Source organism: Lissotriton helveticus, chromosome 4_1, assembly GCF_964261635.1.
Source record: "Lissotriton helveticus chromosome 4_1, aLisHel1.1, whole genome shotgun sequence".
NCBI lineage: Eukaryota > Metazoa > Chordata > Amphibia > Caudata > Salamandridae > Lissotriton > Lissotriton helveticus.
The window spans coordinates 821,386,423-821,403,791 of record NC_136063.1 but is presented as its reverse complement, the minus strand read 5'-3'; positions in this window follow the sequence as shown (position 1 = coordinate 821,403,791).

The following is a 17,369-nucleotide window of genomic DNA, read 5'->3' as shown; positions in this document are numbered from 1 at the left end:
CAACACACAGTTGCCGTCTCATATCACCCAGTCTCTAATAAACACCCGACAGCCCCACCAAAACTGCCTGACACATCAGAGACACCAACGATCCAACTAAACAATCCTTCGACCCACACCTCCCCTAAAAAACCGGACATGAGCAAAAGATCATTCACTGACCAAGTTTTAGCCGCTGAAATCCCTACCAACCACAAAACAGTACCTGCCACCTTGATAGACAATGAGGCCATGAATATAGGCATAGCTTTCTGGAACGTCGCAGGTCTAACCGGAAAAATAACATGCCCTCAATGGCTGGAAATAGCAGGAAGCCACCAAATCTTGTGTCTACAAGAGACTTGGCGTACATCCCCCCTCCATCTAGCGGGATATAAGACATTTTTTACCAAAGCAACGCCTAGCACAATGGGAAGACCAAAAGGTGGACTCATGATCTATTTCTCCAACACCATAGCAGTCACGGTAAAACTAACGAAAGAAACACCTACTTTTCAAATCATCCAAATTACCCACCAGACTACCGCATCGAGGAATATATATATACTCATAAATTATTATAACAACGCAGACACTCTGGACTGTTGTACAAATCTAGACGAAATGGTGGCTTACATATCCACACTACAAAGCGCGAATCTAAGCGCGACAATAAAATACATCTGGGGAGGCGACTTCAATCACCCATTATGCCCAAACCACAAAATCGGAATTTGTGGCCTATTGTCTGAATCCGGCAATCCCATCCCTCACTTCGCACACACTGAAAGCGGAAACAAGTTAAATGAAATCCTATCCACTTTGGACCTAGACTTTGTAAATGAACTAGTGGACCCGGCCCAGGAATTTCTACCCACCTTCCATGGGCGAGGCTGTATGTCCACCATTGATTTTATCTTAGCCTCTAATACGTGTAAAAGATCGCTAAAAAACTACAAAGTAGGGTCCAGTCCGATCAGTGATCACTATCCCCTCAGCGTGGAGCTCACAATGGAGAAAGCGGGTCCCTCCGCAACTAAAACCAGCTCTCTTGACCAACAATCAATAACAATAAAGAAGAAGAACGGGTACGCCATCAAATGGGCGAAAGTCGACCCTGAAGCGACCTCGCAAAGGATACTTGAAAAAGCGCACCCCTGGTTAAGGGACTGTTTGTCCGCAGAGGCCTCCCCCGAACTAATCATCACCTCTTTCCATAGCATTCAAGGGGCAATAAGAGACGAGTTATTCAAACATACGGCAAATAAACCCAAACCCCAAACTAAAAGATGGTTTAACTCAGACTGCAGAAAGGCCCTCACGTCCTTAAAAGAAGCCCTCCGGCAGAAACCAAGAGATGCCCAACTAATCTCACTCCGGAGGAAAACATATAACGAAGCTAGGAAAAACCGAAGGCGGCAGATAAAGAGAGATCTGTGGTGCCAACTACATGAAAGCGCACTAAAAAAGGACAGCATCACATTCTGGCAGACCATCAGATCCCCTTTTTTAGATAACAACACTGACCCATACCACCTTGACGTAGCAGTAACCGAGAACGACTGGGTTCACCACTTTACAAAAATCTTCGGCTCGCCATCCGACACACCTCAAATAGAACGCGAGGACGAAGCAGAGAAAAATTTTCTTCCCATTGATTTACGCTTCACTGTCACTGAGGTCAGAAAGGCAATCAAAGCGTCAAAAACTGGCAAGGCTCCCGGCCCAGACGGGGTACCTATGGACTTGTTTTTACACAATAGTGACTATTGGTCGCTAATAATAACCCGGGTAATGACTGCAGTCGCTGAAATCGGTCTCCTTCCATCATGGTCATCATCCACCCTCTTGCCAATTTTCAAGAAAGGGGACCGCAACGACCCAGCGTGCTACCGGCCGATCTCCCTTCTGGATTCCACGGGCAAAATTGCAGGTCGACTACTCCTGGACCGATTACAATCTTGGGCCCAGGTAAATAACATCTTTACAGACCTGCAATATGGTTTCCAGAAGGGGCTCGGAACGGTGGAGCAGGCCCTAAACCTGACCCTCCTGGCCGGAAAATACGCTCACGCAAAAGAAGGAAAAATCTACCTGGTCTACGTAGACCTGAGCGCGGCTTTCGACTGCGTTCAGCACGCAAAGCTGTGGGAAATTATGTCCAATCTTGGAGTAGACCCACCGATACTGGCTTTCCTTAGGGGTCTATATACCAACGCAGAAGGTCGAGTGCGTTATGGCATCGGCGGCGAACTGTCACGTCCCTTTAAAATCACACGAGGAGTAAGGCAAGGGTGTGTACTGGCTCCCTTCTTATTCAATCTATACACCAACGGGATTGAAAAAGCTATGTTGGAAGGGAGCCAGGACCTCCCACAGATAGCACGCCGCCCTATACCCATCCTTCTCTACGCCGACGACTCGGTCATCCTGGCCCGCACAGCTAATCAACTCCAACGACAGTTGAACAAATACGTGACGTTTATGGACTCTCTGGGTCTAAAAGTAAATACAAAGAAAACATTTACAATGATCATAGGACCCAAACACGGAGCTTTAAAATCCATGCACATAAATAATACCAAGCTGGAAAAAACAACAGTATACCCCTATCTGGGTATACTCGTGGACGATTCAATGACCTGGCGTAAAGCCATTGAAGCCAGAAACCTTAACTTCCGTCGACCAACATCAGCGCTCTGTGCCTTTTCCAGGAAACTTGGCAAACCAGCTCCTTCCGAACTGCTAACGCTATACTACGCAAAGTGCCACAGCGTGGCTAGTTATGGAGCAGGCATCTGGGGATACGGAAGCATTAACCAACTACAGGTAACGGAGAACGCCTTTATTAAGTACGTTCTGGCCCTTCCCCACAGCTCTCCGATTTTAGCATCACATCGAGAGCTGGGGATGGAATTTGTGACAGACACCATACGCTGCCAGCCTCTCATTCTATGGCATCGCATATGGTGCAACCCAGAAAGCCATATAACACGCTCCCTTATCGCCGATTGCCTTAGCCTAGCTCACTGGAGGAAAATTCCCTGGCTCAACCACATCTTTAAATTTTTTCAAGATCTAGATCGGGAGCAATATTTTCTTGATCCACCTTCAATAGAAGACATTTCAAAGAAACAGCTTAAAGAACTATGTATGGGCCACTTAAGAGAACTCCGCAATCAGGCTGAGATTGTAAAAACACAAAACGGAAAAATCTGCCTATTGCAACCAGAGAAACTGATACAGCCCTACCTGACGTTCTTTCTTTCAAACTACGAAAAGTTTCTATTGACAAGACTCCGGTTCGATCTTTTCTTCCGCTTGGTCTCATTTCCGGAACAGAACAACTGGTCCCGGAATCTGTGCTGTTGTCCGTGTGACGGGGCCTCTAAGCAATCAACGGTCCATGTCACACTGTTCTGCAAATATCACAGCGTAGCCAGAAAAAAATGGATTTTTCCCCTTCTTCGTTCAAGCGGTCTTAGAAGCACATATCCAGCGCTTGTTTATCTCCAGTCACCGGTAAACCCGCACGAAGCCAAAATGATATCGACCTTTTTAAAAAAAGTAATGAAAACCCGTCAGAGCATTGTTCTATAAACTATAACACGTGAATTTCTGTATATAACCGATGATTTTTATAAATTGTACTTTTTATGATTATGTAAATTTTTATAATCGAATAAAAGTTTATGAAATGAAATGAATGACTGTTAGTTGTAGATTCCTTACCTTAGAATAGATAACCCAGCAATACCATCCCCGTAGGAGGGTCTGCAAACCAAGTTCACACAAGAAAGTCCTGGAGGGCTGAACGGGCAAAGTAGCTGTCCCTCCGGACTTGACTGTCCAGGCAATACTATCTAGTAAACGTGTGCAGAGATGCCCAAGTTGCCGCCTGGCAGATATCAAGGAGTGGGACTCCACAAGCCAATGCAGTGGTTGCTGCCGTAGCCCTAATGGAGTAAGCAAGCAACCCCACTGGAGGATACTTCTTCGCTAAAGCATAGCAGATCTTAATGCAAAGGACAACCCATCGAGGGATGGTATGTTTTAGAACAGGCCGGCCTTTCTTGCCACCCACAGAGCCAATAAAGAGTTGATCATCCACCCGGAAGTCTTTGGTGCAGTCAAGATAGAATGACAATGCACGTCCAGGGTCCATATGGTGGAGTCCCTCCTCCTCTTTGGAAGGGTGCAGAGGGGGGAAAAAGGTGGGCAAGGTGATAGATTGTCCTACATGAAATTGTGAAACCACTTTAGGAGGGAACGAAGGCCTCGTTCTAAGCACTACTTTGTCCGGATGCACAGGGAGGAAAGGAGCCTGATGCTCACTCACCCTGCGAGCAGAGGTGATGGCAACAAGGGAAACGCTCTTGAGAGTGAGGCTATTAGGAAGGAAGATGGCGGAAACAGATGAGTAATGCCCTTACGGAATCTGTTAGCAAAATGGGACTTGAACAAGGATGGCTGATCTGGAAGCCAAAGAAAAGCAGAGATAGCAGCAAGATAACCTTTGAGAGTGCCAAGAGCAGAGCTCTTCTAGGTGAAAGAACGCATACACAAAGGGACTTCTGAAAGAGGGGCAGAAAGGGGACCCACAGCCTTTGCTGTGCACCATGCCACAAACTTGTTCCATCTACAGGGGCATACCGATTTAGTAGAGGGACGCCTGGCTGCCAAGATGACATTACAGATTTCGGACTGGAGGTCGAAAGCTGTCAACTGCCACTGCTCAATCTCCACGCAAGGAAGTGGAGACTGGACAGGTTCGGGTGAAGATCCGCCCCATGCTGCTGCAACAGAAGATCCTCCAGAAGGGGCAGTCTTATCGGAGGATCGATGGCTATGCTCAGAAGATCGAGTACCAGACTCATCGTGTCCAGCCCAGAGCTAAAAGAATAAATTGGGCCCGGAAACGCTTGATCTTCTTGAGCACTCGGGTCAGAAGTGGAACAGGTGGAAAGGCGTACAGGAGGCTGCAGCTCCACTCACGATGAAAAGCTTCGCCGAGCGAGTGCTGCCTTGGAAACTCCAACTGCTGACATAGCACGTTCAATTCGGTGGCAAACAGAGTTATCCAAGGCTCTCTCCACTGCTAAAAGAAACCTTGCACCACCTCCAGATGAAGATGCCATTCGTGATCGACCAAGCACCGACGGCTGAGTTAGTCTGTCCTGGCATTTAGAGAACCAACCAGGTGTTGAATCACTAGGGTCATGCCCTGATGTTCCAGCCATGTCCAGAGGCGGACAGCCTATTGACTAAGGGTCCACGACCCCCCGCCTTGTTTGTTGCAGTACCACATGGCGGTGGTGTTGTCTGTGAACATCAGCTCCACTTTCCCTTTGAGAGGGAAGGAATGCCTTCAGTCCCAGTCTAATCGCCCGGAGCGCTAGCAGGTTGATATGAAGCCCGAACTCCGCCGAAGAACAGATGCCTCTGATCTCCATTTCTCCCAGATGGCCTTCCCATCCCAGGAGTGACACATCTGTCGCCACCGTTAGATCTGGTTGGGGCAGGAAGAGGGATCTGCCTGTGACCCAATCTTGGTTCGTTAACTACCACTGCAGCTGTGTCCCCTCCGAGATTTTGACAGTTGGAAAGATTCCCCTGAAGCTGCGCCCACTGGAACTTCAGGACCCACTGCAGAGCCTGCATATGCCACCTGGCATGATCCAGCAGCCTCAGAGTCATTATCACCTAAATCTGAGATAGAGGTTTAAACATTGGTGTCATAGCTCCAATATCCCGGGCTCGCTGTTCGGGAGGATAGGCATCGAAACTGCACCATGTCCAGAACAGCACCGTTGAAAGGGAGCGTCTGAGAGGGAGTCAGGTGTGACTTTGAACACCAGTGAATGCAGGAGGTCCGCCATAGTCTGGAGGTGGGAGACGACAGCCTGGGGCGAATCCACCTTCAACAGACAGTCGTCGAGATGTCTGAGTTACTTACCTTCGGTAACTATGTATCTGGTAGAGACGATTCTAGCCGTAGATTCCTTAACGTACAATTTTCCCCAGGCGTGAGACTGGATCCAGAAAACTTTTCTGCCAAAGCATCCCTGCTCGCTGGGGGGATGGCACCACGTGACTCCGCCCTGACGTTGTCCGTGCTTGTGACGTCAGCGAGGATACATAAGTCCCACCCCGGCGCGCCTACATCAGTTTTCTTCGGATAACTTTTCTGCGCCACAACGCGGAGCCATCACAAACTAAACTGTGAGACTACAGGAACAGTGTGCGAAAACCCAACTATACAGAAGGGAAAGAAATGAAAGGTGAGGAACAGCACCATCCAGAATAGTGCCAGACACTAAGACTCTGTAAGGATTGCAGGTAGGTTCCGCAGGAGCGTCAGGAAACCGAAGAATATTCCACAGCCTTCCCCTACGGCCTTCCGACTCTATCAAACACTAGAGTACGAGAGACACGCCAGGGGAAAACAGGGAGACAAAACAAGGAAAGTTGGGGGGGAAAAAATGTGTTCGATGGTGATCTTCAGGTTGGATACGCGGTACTTCAATAGGGGAACTGGTCAACAGGTAGGCTGCAATAAAAGGTGAGTAAGTATTCTAACTAATGACACACTATACTGAATTCACTAAGACACCTTTATACATAAACACATCACATACCCAAGGTTCCTAACTTGTCGCTGAATTACACATGAGGAGTCTTATATAAGGAACTTCATCTGGAGCTGTGGCAAAGATAACAATGTGTTAGTGAGTAATTAGTGACTAAATACTGGTAGTGATAATATAGTCTAATTTGTACACTTCTCACTTTAGTTGTTTTGTAGAAGGCTTGAAGAAACATTCACTAACTGGTGGCATGCAAAGAACCTTTAGCCCACTTCTTCTGATGGTTGTATGACCGTCTATGGAAACCAAAAAACATGTATTCAACCGTATGTATGACAAGCCTTAATATTAAAATATATAAGTAGCGCAAAGGCGCAGTTACCGTGATTCCCTGTAGTGAAGATGAAACTGCACCCACTCTGGTCCACGCAAGAATCACACCAAATACACAAAGTTGGATCCCAGGACACGAATCCAGTACGGGGACAAACTAAAAGGGGATAGGGCAGAATGAACACTAACTAACTATCTAATGGGTAAAGAGGGAAATATAGAATCACGAACCAGGCAGCGGAGACCAAGCCCGGCTGCCGAGTCGAGGGAGTCCAGGGAGGAGGAGACGGAATGAAGCCCGACCGGACAACAGAGAACAGGCCCGGCTGTCAGGCGAATCACACTCCGGTAAGAACACAAAGCTGAGCCCAGCCGGATGGCGGGGAAAAACCCGGCCGCCGGGCGGGACTCAAGGGCGAGGGGGAAGAAGGATCACGGAGAATATCGTGAATAAGCAACAATATGGTAAACAGGCACCCAAACTATGAACGCCTATAGAAAGCTAAATGCTGCTGATTACAAGCGCAATCCGGAGCCCGCTCTCTTCGGTACAGCGTACAGCAAACCGGAAGATCCAAAGAATACGGAAGTCAGGCATCAGTAGCAAGACGGAATCGGAAACGAATGGAGCTTGACGCAAGAACGTGAAGCGTCGCTCCTTGGTTCATGGTGCTCTAAATAGCACATTTCTTAAAGGGACAGTGTCATAGGAGTCTCGAGGCATGACAGACACCAAGTCAAGGAATTAAAGAATAGAGCACAGCTACTGCAAGCAAGCCTGCAACCAACAGAACAGCCTCCCTGCAGGCAGAAAGCATGTAAAAAAGGGCACAGCAGATGAAGTCTGCAACCACCGCCCAGAGCCAAGAAGGGGTCCAAAGCCAGAATGGAAGAGAATGACAAGTCATCCCCCAACAACACCAGCCAGGGAACCCCAACCCCAAGGACTGTAAGAGCCTGAAGTGCAAGCAACACAAGGAAGCAGGGCCCAAATGAACCCTACATTGGAGACCAAATGCATAAGGACTGAAGCACCCACGCATTCGTCACCCAATCACCAGAAAGAAGGAAAGGAGCAACAACAACAACTAGGCGAGCATCCTCCTATGGAAGGAGTAAGAAAAGGGGCACTTGCAGAGGAACGCCGTCCTGAAACAGGCGAGTACAGAAGACCGAGAAGGGTCCTCGCAGAAACTGGGAGGAAGGGCGGGTCGTGAAGGAATATGCGGCTAGAATTGTCTCTACCAGATACATCGTCACCAAAGGTAAGTAACTCGTACATCTGATGGAGACAACTAGCCGCAGATTCCTTAATGTAGAATAGATACCCTAGCCATACCCAAAGGGGGAAGAGGGTCTGCAAGAAGACCTCTCCAGCTCAGACGAGCACAAGATCCCCAGCAGGGGACCAGTCACGGGGACAGGGAAATATAGCCCGTTCAACGCAACAGGGGACGAGTCACAGGCCCTAAGCTGAAGAGAACCTCAGCATCGTGGAGGAACACCTGCCCCACAGGGGATGTATTAGAACAACAAAAAAGGGCAATCCAGCCTTCACCAACAGGAGAAGCAAGGGTAATACGAAGGAGGCCAAAACAACTCAAGCCCAACGTACCAGGGACCTCCACTGGAAGCCCCAAGGAACCGACAACGTAGAGGAAGAAGAGCCACCTTCAGGCTCCAAGGAGAAGAGGCAGAAGCGCGTCAAAGCATTCCACAGGGAAACATACCCAGTGACGAGGGCAGCCGAGCCCATCACAGCCTGAAGACAAGACAGAACGGCGCCTCAGCAATAAGGCAGGCAGAAGAATAAGAACGTAATCTCACAATGGGGGGTTCAGCTGATGGTTTTCGGTTGACAGTGTAAGGCGCTCACACAGTGCAAAAAGTATCGGTGATGATGGAAAAAATTTTAGGGAAAAAGGAACTCGGTGCAAACAGTATAGAGGGAAACCTTAAAGCCTCTCTAAGGTGAACAGGCACAAGGAAGCCTGGACACTTGCAGTAAATAAACACAGGTACTGTGCACACGTAAGATCAAAGCAGTTTGGTAATGTTGTAGTTTTTGAGACAAAGAGAAATATAAATATCATTGATTGCTTGAAGACAGTTTGTAGTGTTGAATATTAGTCTTTATTTCTTTTTTCTTTTATTCAAAAAACGCCAGCCGACACGTGTTTCATCACAGGTTAGAGACCGTGACTCATCAGGGCTGTAAAACATAGTATTGGTGAGAGGAAGGACTTTAAGCAGCAGTCCAAAACATAGGGAAATGACATAATAAGAAAATAATATAAACTCGTTGTGGAAGTGACCGTGAGTATAAGATGCGACATGCAGTGTTGAGCTAGGTCAGTGTAGTCACATGCATGGGATACATGTGTAGTTCTACTACTCGTCAGGTGAAAAGGCGAATACACGCCGTGAAGACTGGAATAAGGTGACACCAATGTTCAAAAAGACGTCAAGTCAATTATGAAACTCAGAAGGGCAATCTGGGAATGTCAGTGGGCCCAAAAAAGTGATCATGCAGACCACCAAAAAAATGGTATCAAACGGTTCACACAAATATTTCAACAAGAAAAGTAGACAGACCCACGGGCGCAACATGCAGGTATCAGAAACAAGGGTTTCTTCAAAAGAGCGCACGGTAATGCAACTCAGGTGCACGTGAGTGAACAAAAATAAAAATTATAAATAGTAATAATAAAACCGATTGCGGTCACATGGCATAAACAGCGATGGATCTGTGCGCCGTACGGGAATATACGTTTCTTTTGCACCATAATCTTGATTTGGCATCTAAAAGTGGTATTTATTGTAGGGTGTTTGCTATTATTCAGTGACATTTTTTCATACCATTAGTGCTTCCTCTTGTTCATTGCTATATACAAGTCACATGCATGCGTCCAGCACTTCCTTGTTCTAATAGTGTTTTACTCATGCGTGGGTTAAATTTTCACCACATATGATTCCCGTACGGCGCACAGATCCATCACTGTTTATGCCATGTGACCGCAATCGGTTTTATTATTACTATTTATAATTTTTATTTTTGTTCACTCACGTGCACCTGAGCCCTGGTGGAGAATCTCCAAGAGGTTGTCTGTAGGAACTGGAGTGACAGGTTCACCCATCCTCAGAATACCAGCAGCCGTTGAAATAGCCCAAAGGCAACACCGGCCTCAGTAGGGTGCTGTGGAGGTGAAAGCAATTCCTCCGTAGGTGACGGTTGCAGACTGAGCCACCCATCCCCAAGTCCAGGGGGAAGCGGCCAGCCCCAGCATAGAGGAGGATCCACAGAGGAATGAGGGACCTGAGGGGCCTCAGGGGAAGGTGGAGAGGCCGGTGGAGAAGCCAGCCGCAAGCCATGGAAAGAAGGGTTAGAAGATTTTGACCGTGGGGACGGCAAAGAGCCTTCCCTGGAAGATGCCAGTGAAAAAGCAACTACACGGCGCCCTGTCTCCGGGGAGGAACACACTAACAGATGACGGACCTCAGGAGACAAAGAGACCTCAGGAGATGAAGCCAGAACCCGGCGGGGCTCCGTGGATTCCGCCATCAGCGCCTGATCAGCGTCGACCGGTGCCGGAATTGGCCTCTGTGGCACCAGGCCGACTCCTGGCACCACATGCTCTCCAGGAGAATGGGACGAGACCGACGCCGGACCGGCAAAGGCGCGGCACCAAAAAGGCGCCGGATCGGCCTCAAATGGGGCAGGCGCCCGCGCCGAGGACCAAGAGGGACTCTGGAAGGCACCCCAGGCCCCGGCCTCCACCCGCGCCTCCACCAGAGCCGGGGAGGAAGGCTCCCGGCGCCGGCTCGACCTCTGGTGAGGCAGCCGCCTGCTCAGAGTCCCGGCGATCACCTGCGACGCCACAGGGAGCCTTGTAGGGATTTGTGGCGAGGCAGGGACGCTAGGCGCCGAAGAGGGGAGCCCCGAAGGACCACACCCCGACGACACCACTCTCCTACTACCTAGAGCCGAAACCGTTGGCAACTCCGTGGAAGACCCCGTGCGAGGCAAGGGATCTGCGGATGGCTCAGGAGGTGGAGGAAGGGCCAAAGAAGCCTGCAGAGCCACAGCGTAGGTTGTCATTTGGGCCCTAGACGCCTCCGTGCCGGGAAACGGCGGGCAGGGAGGCGACAGGCGGGGGCGCACGTTCCAGGGGAGACAGCACCCGCCGCGGAAGGAGGACAGGGCCTCAGAGACAAACTGAAGGACCTACCAGTCGGTGAGCCACGCCCAAGGGGCCACGGCGAAAAGCGATGTTGCAGACAAAACCGGCGGTTCCTTGCTTCTGAGGTGGGAGACGGAGGCACCACATGCAAATTGGGTGAGGGTCCATCACCGACATGGGACGTGCACAAGAGGGACACGTCTTGAAGCCCGAAGGCATTCGCACACTGTTCCACTGAACGAAAAGCATGAAGAAGGGGTAGAAGGCCTGGAAACAGGCTAGGGGTCAACCGGATCCGCGATGCACGCGGAAAAGAGAAAACACTGACGGAGACGCGCCGGGGTGGGACTTATGTACCCTCGCTGACGTCACGAACACAGACGACGTCAGGACGGAGTCACGTGGTGCCGTCCCCCCCGGCGCGCAGGGATGCTGTGGCAGAAAAGTTTTCCGGATCCAGTCTCACGCCTGGGGATAATTCTACGTTAAGGAATCTGCGGCTAGTAGTCTCTGTATGCTAGGGGAAAACTGGAACCCCTGATCTGCGCAGATGAGCTGCGACTATCACCATCACCTCTGTGAACACCCGAGGGGAACTGGCAAGGCCAAAGGGGAGCACAATGAACTGAAAGTGTTTGTGGCCCACCATGAACCGTAGATAGCGTCTGTGGGCTGGCAGGGTGGGAATGTGGAAATAAATGTCCTGCAAGTCCAACGCCACCATCCAGTCTGCAGGGTCAAGGGTGGATGAGACTCGAGCTAAAGTGAGCATCTTGAACTTCTCCTTCCGGAGGAAGCAGTTGAGGGCCCATAGGTCCCCGATTGGATGCAGGCCTGTGTCATTCTTGGGTACCAGAAAGTAGCGGGAATAGCAACCACAACCTAATTCTGGCGCAGGGACCCTCTCTATAGCTCCCTTGGCCAAAAGCTGAGACTTCCTGGAAGAGAAGTGCCAAATGATCCTCCAGCATGCGAACTTAAGACGGTGGCATGGAGAGGGGGTAGTCTTGAAGGGGAGGGAGTAGTCCCTGTGGACAATTTGCAGAACCCACCTGTCCGACGTGATGGATTGCCAGCGGAGCGGTGATTGCGAATCCTGCCTCCAACTAGCTGAAGATAGGCCTGGAATGTCAGACTAGGAAGGCAGTGGCAAGGGGGGGGATGGTGCCTGGCCCGCCCCTGGCTCCCAGACCCGTGAGGACGCTGGGTCCCACGTCGTCTGCTACGCAGAGGCTGGGTAGCTTGCACAAACTGGTGGCTAGACTGGACCAAACGTGGTTGGGTACCCCTTCCATATCCACGAAAGGGACGAAAAGCAGACTGGAGTGTCTGCTTTGTCACTAAAAAGACGACACCCATTAAAAGGCATGTCCATCAAGGTTGGCTGGACATCCCCCAAAAAGCCAGGAGTCCTCAACCAGGCATAGCATCTAAGGGCTACCGACATGGCAATCGTTCTGCCCATTGAGTGGGTGGTATCCAGTCCACACAGAATGGTGAATTTGGCTGCACCTCTACTATCCGCAACTGCCTGGGAGAGAATGGCCAGGGCCTCCTCCGTACACGGATGCAGCAACTACGCAACCGTATCCCAGATGGTATGGAAGTAGTGGCCTAAGAGGTATGCGGTATTCACGGACCGCAGTGCCAAGCTGGAGGAAGAGAACATTTGCTTCCCAAGATGGTCAGCTTCTTCGATTCCCTATCTGTAGGAGCAGAAAGGAAAGCACCCTTAGAAGAAGAGGCTTGGACCACCAAGCTCTCAGGGGAAGGGTGTTTGGTCAGGAACACTGGGTCGTCCAGGGCCGGGCAGTGGCAGCAGGTAATTTTCCTCTCCACAGGTGCCCCTGTGCTGGGCTTGGTTCAAGTGCACTGGAGGGCATCAGTAAGTGCTTTATTGAATGGTAAAAGGGGTTCAGAAGAAGCCACCGTAGGCTGAAGCACCTCTGTCAGGAGATTAGTCCTGACTGCCACCAAAGGGAGCTCAAAGCCAAGTACCTCGGCCGTCCTCCTCACCACCACAGCATAGGAAGCTCCTTCCTCCATAGCCACGGCAGGGGGAGAATGCAAACCAGTGTCTGGAGAGGTGTCCAGACCACTGGCATCACCAAAGTCCTCTTGCCAGTCTGGTCCTTCCAGCTGCTCGGTTAAAGGGTTCAGCAACCCATCCCAGATCTCATCAACACCCACTGGTCGATAGGGAACACCAGGGATGAACAGGAGAACAAAAGTTCCCTCCAGCGTCGGATCCACTTGCATCGATAGCCCAGGACCCCAGACCAGCTAAGCGGGGCCTGAAGGAGCGCCGGCAGTCAGGCTGCCCAAAGACGAGGTGTAAGGCTTCATAAAACTGCTTGAGTTGGGCAGGAGATGCTCCGGCTCTCGGAAAGGGTGGGAGGCGCAGAGTCATCTTTGAAGCAGGCCCTGGAGACGGAGCCTTTGAGCGATGACACTCCGAATCCTGCATCACGTCAGCCGACCGACGGGGAGAAGGTAAATAAGCACATATGCTTCTCTGCCTCTTCTAGTGTTTTAACTTACCCGAGGACCTCGACGACTTGGAGTGCAACGAGGAGTGGGGGGCTCCGTGAACGGCCTCAAGACCTTCCTCTCGAACGAGATGGGTAGCGACGTAGACCCAACCACCGGGCCTCCAACAACTTTCAGGACCGCTCCGGCAAAGTCTTTGGGTTCATGGCCTGGCAGTCAGAGCACGACTGAGGGTCGTGGTCGCACTCCAGACACAAGCACATGAGGTTCGGATCTGTCACGGACATCATCCTGTGACAGGAGCCAAAGGGCTTGAAGCCGGTCCGACGTTGGGACATCCCTCGCACACCAGGAGTCCAAGACTCCAAAAAGAGGTCAACAAAAGTCACAAAAAAGCTAGCCAAAAACAGCTATGGGGTAGCTCTCTCCGGATCTGCACTAGGCTGCCGCGGAAAAAGAAAGAAACAACGTCAGCGCGCAGGGGCGGCGTCTAAGTAGGCACTGCGACATCATCCCGGACAGACGCGGCGTCGACCAATTCTGCCTACCGACATGCAGGGGTATTGCTGAAGAAATAAATCTCTGGATCAGGACTGACGCCTGAGGGAAATTCTATGGTAAGGAATCTACAACTAACAGTCAGATATTTGACTAACCAAGCACCAATCTATGCCCCCTACAGACTAAGAGATGGGCAAGATAAGAAATCAAGTTACTTACCTGTAACTTTGGTTTTCCAGTATTGGAAACTTTTATAGATTTCCATGCTTGTATCATTCCCCGTCGTTCGAATGGGAGTCCCCGGTGCACATAAAATAGCAATAGAAACCCTTACCAAAACAGAAACTAGGCTTAGGCCCATTCTTGTTTTGCAACCTTGTGAGAAGTTGGCCTGGGATATGATGTTCACTATTCTAGTGAACACCTTGCACCAGTCCAAACAACCCTTATGGTGATGGTTGTAAGTAAACCTTATAGACCAGCTATCCTAGTGGTAGCGTGGACAGAACAGTCTTAGGCTAAAAGACTCTTGAGGGCGTGTAAAGCCAGCTGTTTTACCATATGTAACCCCTTGAATATCAAATGAAAGGACACCACACAGGATATATATAAAATATATATGTATTTATTTACTAACACACTCCTCTGAACTCTTTATGAGATCAGAGGCCAAAGCACATAAGTTACTTAATCGGGATACGTTAAGTGGCACAATTTACAGTTAAGCCCTAGGGGCGAAGCAAACCATATATTAAGAAAGTGGTATAAGTACCACGTCACGAGAAAAGGAAAGGCCTAGGGCCTAGGGAATCGCTGGGGCTACACTATCTGAACCTTAGTTTAGAAGTAGGAGGCCCACAGGCGGCGCGTGCAGTGTCTTTACGCACACGCGTGAGTCAATGTAAAGTCAATGGGAACTTAGAAGTTAGATAAAAAAGGATTTAGGACACTTCCGGTTTAGCTAGGAGGAAACAACTAAAAACCTAGACACTTGGATAGTCAATACCCTTGGGAGCACCGAAGTACTCGTGTTAGCATACCCACAGGAAGCGGGTGCATAGGTGTGAAGATGTGTCGGGTTTCGCCGTGGAAGTCTATGGAGCCTGTGAAGAAAGATACTGCAGGCGACTAGTAGGAAGATGTCCGTGTGGATCCACGGGTGGATCGAGGATGAAGAGGACCTGAAAGCAGAGGGGACAGAGTCTGGGTCACTAGCCAGTGACCAGGTGGAACCAGGAAGGAACCAGATGACGTCGAGGAGCAATCAGGTGCTGTCGTGAAGCTTGTCTTTTCAGCCACGCGGACCAGGAGGCATCGAGGACGACCAGGTGCTGGAGAGGAGCTGTCACACGAAGGTTCTCGCAGATGGAGGGGTCGACTGCCGAATTGGAGTCAACAAGCCTTGGCAAAGGCAACCCACGCAGGATTCAAAGAAGGCTTCTGATGCAGACCAGCAAGGTCTGAGGTGCCTCACCTTTGCAGGGAGGCAAGGGCCAGTCTGGAGCAACCAGACCAGCGAGTTGGTTCAAAAGGATTGTCGTCACAGAGGCTACTAGCCAACGGGCCAGCAACCAAACAATGCGTCGAGCAGTACACAAGCAGAAGGGCCCCACGCAGAACTCGTGGAGGGCTGATCTTCGGTGCAGGTGGAGCTCAGATTCGGGGTTTCTCAGTCCCCAGTGCACAGCTTCGAGGATACCTTAGGAGCTGCACAGTTAGCAAGTTGCAGGCTTTTCAAGATGTCCGGTGTGAGAAGTTGGCCTGGTATATGATGTTCACTATTCTAGTGAACACCTTGCACCAGTCCAAACAACCCTTTTGGTGATGGTTGTAAGTCAACCTTATAGACCAGCTATCCTAGTGGTAGCGTGGACAGAACAGTCTTAGGCTAAAAGACTCTTGAGGGCGTGTAAAGCCAGCTGTTTTACCATATGTAACCCCTTGAATACCAGATGAAAGGACACCACACAGGATATATATAAAATATATATGTATTTATTTACTAACACACTCCTCTGAACTCTTTATGAGGTCAGAGGCAAAAGCACATAACAAGTTACACTTAGAAATACTTTAAATAGCACAATTTACAGTTAGGCCCTAGGGGCGCGTAAAACCATATACTAAGTAAGTGGTATAAGGACCACGACTTGGGAAAGGAGAAGGCCTAGGGCCTAGAGAATCGCTGGGGCTACACTATCTGACCCTTAGGTTAGGAGTAGGAGGCCCACAGGCGGCACGTGCAGTGTCTTTACACACACACGGGAGTCAATGTTAAGTCAATGGGAACTTAGAAGGTAAGTAATCGAAGATTTAGGACACTTCCGCTCTAACTAGGAATGTACAACTAACTAAACTAGACACTAGGATAGTCAATCCCTACAGGAGCACCGAAGTACTCGCGTTACCTCACCCACGGGCTGCAGGTGCATAGGTCAAAGTGTGTCGGGTTTTCTCGTTGATTCCTATGGAGCCTTGGAAGAAGATGCTGCAGGCGACCAGGAGGAAGATGTCCGGGTGGATCCAAGGGTGGATCTAGGATGAAGAGGACCTGAAAGCAGAGGGGACAGAGTCTGGTCACTAGCCAGTGACCGGGTGGAACCAGGGAGGAACCAGACGTCGTCGAGGAGCAATTAGGTGCAGATGTGAAGCTTGTCATTGCAGCAACGCGGACCAGGTGCTGGAGAGGAGCTGTCCCACGAAGGTTCTCGCAGATGGAGGGGTGGACTTCAAGATTGGAGCCAACAAGCCTAAGCAAAGGCAACCCACGCAGGATACACAAAAGGCTTCTGGTGCAGACCAGGAGGGTCTGATGCACTTCACCTTTTCAGGGAAGCGAGGGCCAGTCTGGAGCAACAAGACCAGCGATGGATTTTCAAAGGAGTCGTCGGAGGAGGGCTACTAGCCAACGGGCCAGCAACCGGACAACGCGTCGAGCAGAACACAAGCAGAAGGGCCCCACGCAGATCTCGTAGAGTGTGGAGGGCTGGTCTTCGGTGCAGGTGGAGCTCGGTGTCGGGGTGTCTCAGTCCCCAGTGCACAGCTTCGAGGATGCCTCAGGAGCTGCGCTGCTAGCAAGTTGAAGACTTTCCAAGTTGCCTGTTTCCACGGATTCAGACGCCTTCCACGGAGCTCAGCTGTGCTGGAGTCGTGCAGTGGGGTCAGAGGAGTCCTGGAGTCGAGGTCTTGTCAGGCTCTATGCTCGAGTTCCGGCGGGAACAGGGACAAAGCAAGCCGTCGAGTTGCAGGATGGTGCCTGGTTTCCCAGGGTGGTCACTCCTTGGCCACAAGGGAGATT